The sequence below is a fragment of the Fukomys damarensis genome, unplaced genomic scaffold, assembly GCF_012274545.1.
Source record: "Fukomys damarensis isolate Sample0158 unplaced genomic scaffold, DMR_v1.0_HiC HiC_scaffold_16, whole genome shotgun sequence".
NCBI lineage: Eukaryota > Metazoa > Chordata > Mammalia > Rodentia > Bathyergidae > Fukomys > Fukomys damarensis.
The window spans coordinates 21,248,307-21,254,438 of NW_022900928.1; the positions used below are offsets into that span (position 1 = coordinate 21,248,307).

The window sequence follows — 6,132 nt, forward strand, 5'->3', positions numbered from 1 at the left end:
GGGACAAGGGGAGAAAATGAGAACAAAGACCTGCCATGTAAAGGTACAAGATCCCAGTAATGAATGTAACTGTACTGTCTACCTAGAATGTACCAATAAATTCAATTAAAAAAAAAAGAATTGAAGCCCAAGGGATAGCAGAGTCACAAATAAAGGCATATCAGACTGCAGTGGTTAAAAGGTGAAGTCACCTAATAAGACTCAAAACCAGACTTCCAGATCACCAAAAGCAATCTCAACAGGCAACAAAATGGAAATATTCTGATACTCAACCAATTGGAATACCTGAACTGGCAGTGAAAGAGGATGTGGAAAAAATAAAATAATAAATAATTTCTCCTATAACAACAGAGATGGTGTTCATAGTGAAAGACATGATGAATAACTCTAGAGAAGACACAGATTAAAAAAACAGAGGACAGTAGGCCATCTGTGGTGACGAGCTTGCTGCTCAGCTGTAGTAGTGATGTGAGTGGGCCTGGAGCGGGATGGTGCTGACCCGGACAGGATCGTCTTCCAGCTGCACTGCGAGCTCCTCTCTCCGCTGGACCGGGGGTGAGGTCTCTCCGGTAGAGAGGGTTAAAAATCAACTGGATTATGTATTTAATTTTGGAGTCTCAAAGCAGTTGGCAAACAATAAATTCTTCCTTGCCTTGTCAGCATCAGGTGGAAAAAATATATTTTTAATAACGAGAATCAGTAACTGGAAGTACAAGATTGGTTATTTAATAATGTTAAAGTGAAGTTTTAATCAGCAGAGGTGCTGTTACCAGATTTGTCTTCTGGATATAAATTAAAAATGACTGAAGTTCAAGCAATGGTAGAATTCCCTGTGGAGCTAAACAAGTTCTACAATGTGGATTTATTCCAGAGAGGTTTTTACCAGATTTGTGCATCTATGAAAATTCCACCAAGAATTCCCCACAATGTAGAAGCCAGTTTGTTACATGAAACAGGTATGACTTTAGCCTTTCCAGCTTCAGTTCATGATTCTCTGATTTGCAGTAAAACATTTCAAATTCTGTATGAAAATGAAGAGTTTGTTTTAAATGATATGATATTCAAAGTTAAAATGTTGTTGGATGAAAGAAAGATTGAAGAAACCTTTGAGGAAATGAGTTTTCTGCTATCCTTGGATCTGCACTTTACAAATGGGGATTATTTGGCATATGATCTGATCGCATTGCAATTAATAAGTAGCCAAACACTGAAGCTGCACTTCAGTGTCTATAGAGGACTTCATCATCACACCAATGTTATGTTTGATTATTTTCACCTTTCTGTCATGTCTGTTATGGGTCATGCATCATTGGTTTCAGTGCACTATAGAGGACTTCCATCACACCAATGTTATGTTTGATTATTTTCACCTTTCTGTCATGTCTGTTATGGGTCATGCATCATTGGTTTCACTGCACTAGCCACTAGTAAGCTTCCCTCACCCTGTGAAAACTACTTGGTTAAATAGAAATGCACCAGCACAAAATAGAGGTTCTGTGATTCCTACTCTTGAATTATGGGTCATGCATCATTGGTTTCACTGCACTAGCCACTAGTAAGCTTCCCTCACCCTGTGAAAACTACTTGGTTAAATAGAAATGCACCAGCACAAAATAGAGGTTCTGTGATTCCTACTCTTGAAAGTGTGGTCTTTGGTATTAACTACACCAAACAGTTATCACCAGATGGCTGCAGTTTCATCATTGTTGATTCCTTCCTCCATCATGCCTACCATTTTCATTATACCCCTTTGTGCCATTTTGCTGCTAGCTTTCAAGGGATTGCACAGCTACTTCATTACACCAAGGCCAACATACAGGTCCTACACGAGCACCTTCTCAGAAGAAAACAGCCAAGAACCCAGAAAGACTCCTATGTAGAGGAAATGGATGTAGAAGCTCGACTTACTGAACTATGTGAAGAAGTTAAGAAAATAGAAAATCCTGATGAACTGGAAGAACGTATAAATATGAATCTTGCCCAACTTTGCTCACTTCTGATGGCTTTATGGGGACAGTTTCTAGATGTTATAACACTACATGAAGAACTGAATACTGTTAGCACAGGAGCATCATACCTTGAGGGTTTGCATATTTTCTGAGGCATTCTTTTGTTTTGAATGTCCAAGAGAAGCTGCCATTGCATATCAAGAGCTTCATGCTCAGAGTCATGTGCAGATGTGCACCGCTATCAAAAATACTTCCTTCTGCAGTCCTCTCCCACACCTGCCTATTGAATGTAGTGAATTAGATGTAGATCTCAATTCATTGCCTATAATCTTTGAAGATAGGTATTTAGATTCAGTTATTGAAGACTTAGATGCACCCTGGATGGGAATTCAGAATCTTCAGAAGTCAGATTCCAGTATAATGGATAAATATGAGACTGAAGAAAGCTCTGTAGCAGGACTTTCCAGCCCAGAGTTGAAGATCAGACCTGCTGGTGCCTCCAGTATTTGGTATACAGAAGGGGAATAGCAGCTGATGAAACCTCTAAAAGGAAAGAATGAAGAATCAAATAAATCCAAGGTTAAGGTTACTAAGCTCATGAAAACAATGAAACCAGAAAACCCCAAGAAATTAATAAAACAGAACTCTAAGGATTCTGTGGTTTTTGTAGGCTACAAATGTTTGAAAAGTACAGCATCAGAATGACCTCACTAAATGCTTTGAAGGCAATCCTTCATGTAGTCAGAAGGAAGGTCTGGATCCCACAATATGTGGACATAATTTTGACCCAAAGACCTACATCAGACAGACAAGTCAAAACGAAGCTAGCTATTTGCCAACTCATACAGAGAGGACTGAAAAAAAGTCTCCAGATACTGAAAATACACAGCCAAACCAGTTTGATCCTTTGAACTCTGACAGCCTAAATCTTTGTGCAAATTTGTCCATTTCAGGTAATCTTGATATCTCCCAGGATGATAGTGAAATCACACACATGGATCATAATCTGGCATCCAGAAGTTCATCAGACGATTGCCATGGTCATCAGACAGATTCATCTTCAGGAGTTAGAACAATTGAAGTAAAGCCAGAAATAAAGAGCCTTTCAACAAAGAGAAAACAACTGTTAAAATAGGACCATGGGCTGAGCTTTGACAAGATGAAACTGTGGACAGTTTACTACCCAGCTTTGAGTCCTTAGACTCTCATGGTAAATCTAAATCTATAGAAACAGCATATGAAAAGGAAGCTTTGCAAGAAGCAAAGTGTCGTTCTCTTTGTGAATCATTAGTAAAATTAAAAAGTAATCTACCTGCTCCTTCTACAAAAGAATATCATATTGTAGTAAATGGAGACTCAATTAAGTTACCAGACACTAATGCCACCTATGCCTCATCTAGATTTTCAGATTCAGGTGTTGAAAGTGAACCATGTTCTTTTGCCACACATTCAAACCTTGATATAGTCTTGGAAATTGCACAAGGACAAGGTCCTTACAATAATGAAAGATTATTTCCTCAGCTTTTGATGAAACCTGATGATAATGTAAAATTCTCATTAGGAAGCCATTGCACTGAGAGTACCAGTGCTTTAAGTGAAATACAATCATCTTTGACATCTATAAACTCTCTACTGTCTGATGATGAACTGTCACCTCATGAAAATTCAAAGAAATCTATTGTGCCTGAATGCCAACTAAGCAATAGCAAAACTGTATTAAATCTAGGAACAATTGATTTGCCAAAATGTGAAGAGACTAAGAAGTCAAGCATTATTTTGCAACAGCAGAGTGTTGTATTTTCAGAACATTTGGACAATGAAACTTCAGTAATGCATTCCTTAAATTCAAGCACTAAAGACCCTTTACTACTTGTTTTTTCAGATAAAGATACTTCCAGTGGTGTGAAAGCAGTTGCAGCTCCAAACCTAACTTGGATACTACATGTAAAGAGTCCTGATAAATCTCATAACTCTTCAAGAACAGCAAGGTTAAATTCAAAACTGATTTGTTTAGGCGCTCATTGTGTTGTTTCAGGTTCTGTTTCTACTAATTCAGAAGTTAGCAAAGATAGAACTGTGGGGAAAAAAAGTAGTGATGCATTACATCTCAAACAGATATGTTCAGAAGTCCCTAAAGTTGAAAGTGAAACTCAGCTGGACACAAGTGACCCTTTTCCAGCTAGTACTGATATGGTAAAGCAAGGGCTTGTGGAAAATTACTTTGGTTCTCAAAGCATTACAGATATTTCTGACACATGTGATGTTAACTACAGCAATTCAGGTAGCCCTCAGAAGGAAAATCACGAAAAGGGAATTAGTAATGTTTAAGAACAGGGTGAAGAGGAAGAGGAGGAGGAACAGGATAACCAAATGGTTCAAAATGGGTATTATGAAGAAACAGATTGTCCATCCTTGGATGGAACAATAAGTGCCCATTACACCAGCAGAGATTCACTAGCAGAAGGAAGGCTCACAAAATCAGAGAAAGTAAAGAGTAACTATTTGAGGTATGGTATAAATAGGCCCACTGTTTGTACTTCTGAGTGCTTGTCCTTCCCATCTGCATCACAAGACTCTCCTTGTAGTATGAAATATTCTTCTAAAAGTAAATTTGATGCCATTACAAGGCAGCCAAGCAGCATTTCCTACAACTTTACTTCTTCAGTTTTCTGGTATGAGAATTCACTAAAACCTCAGACGCAAGACTTTCTTCAGGCAAAAGAAGAACTGAAGCAACTCAAACTCCCTGGGTTCATGTACAGTGATGTCCCAATGCTGGTATCCTTGGTGCCATATTTCAGCCTGGAAGAAGAGGCTGTTTCTGAGGATGGGGTGCATCTCATTGTCTGTGTGCACAGCTTAGACGGTAACAGTGCAGATCTCTGATTGGTAAAAACTTACATTGAACTTGGACTGCCTGGAGGAAGAATTGATTTTCTAATGTCTGAGAGAAATGAGAATGATACTTTTGCTGATTTTGATAGCATGACTGATTGCCTTTTGGATGAGATAATAAAGTACATTTAGATATATAGTCTAATGGTTTCAAAAATAAGCTTTATTGGACATTCATTGGGAAATTTAATAATCTGATCTGTACTTACGAGGCCAAGGTTTAAATATTACCTCAGCAGACTTCATACTTTTCTGTCTCTTTCTGGACCTCACCTTGGCACACTCTACAACAGCAGCACCCTTGTTAATATAGGTCTCTGGTTTATGCAGAAATGGAAAAAATCAAGTTCCCTTTTGCAACTGACATGTTGAGATCACTCAGACCCTCGGCAAACATTTTTATATAAGCTTAGTAATAAAGCAGGGCTTCATTATTTCAAAAATGTTGTGCTGGTGGGATCTCTACAGGATTGCTATGTTCCTTATCATTCTGCACAGATTGAAATGTGTAAAACAGTCTTAAAGGACAAACAGTCAGGACAGATTTATTCCAAAATGATCCACAACTTGCTTTGTCCCATTCTGCAAAGCTAAAACTGTAACTTGGTGCTGTACAATGTCATCAATGCTTTACCCAACACCGCCGATTCACTCATCAGGAGAGCAGCATACATAGGTGTTCTTGATTTGGAAATATTTTTAGAGAAATTCTGGTTTCTGCCCTCAGATATTTCCAGTAGAATAAAAACATTGTTAGAGACTTGACATTTACCTTTCAACAGTGATTCATACAGAGTATTATAATTAAATGTAGATGCTGATAGGTTCTAAGAACTATTTATACCTTTTTATATGGAAGATAATTTATACCATCCATGTGTAGAGCTTTTTAAACATCAGTTTTATTTTCTAGGTAATGTGGCTGTGCAATATTTTTAAATTTTCTCTTTTTACTTTTCTACTACTTTTTCATATATTTTTCTACCTAAATATTTCAGTGAAATTTTAAGCCCATACATCTGTCTGATTATTTATTATTGGCTTTCCAGAGTCCTTACATCAGACTACATCCTGTTAGAAGCGGTTATTGCTAGAATAGCATGAGGTTTTAAATTTTCTAGTTTTGGGGTATTAGTCAACTCTAAATTTTACTTTTAACATCTTACTCTGTCTTAACTGGAAATAAAGTTATGGCTGCTAAAATAATATTTTTTGAAATCAACTTGTTTAGTCCTAAAATATACTTTTATCATAAAATCAAACCAGGTAGTTCATACATGACAATGTT

At 37.4% G+C, this 6,132-nt stretch overlaps 1 pseudogene; it reads left to right on the forward strand.

The window, feature by feature from the left end:
* The first annotated feature begins 710 nt into the window (after nucleotides 1-710).
* On the forward strand, nucleotides 711-5,584 carry LOC104856129 (annotated as a pseudogene).
* Nucleotides 5,585-6,132: the final 548 nt, after the last annotated feature.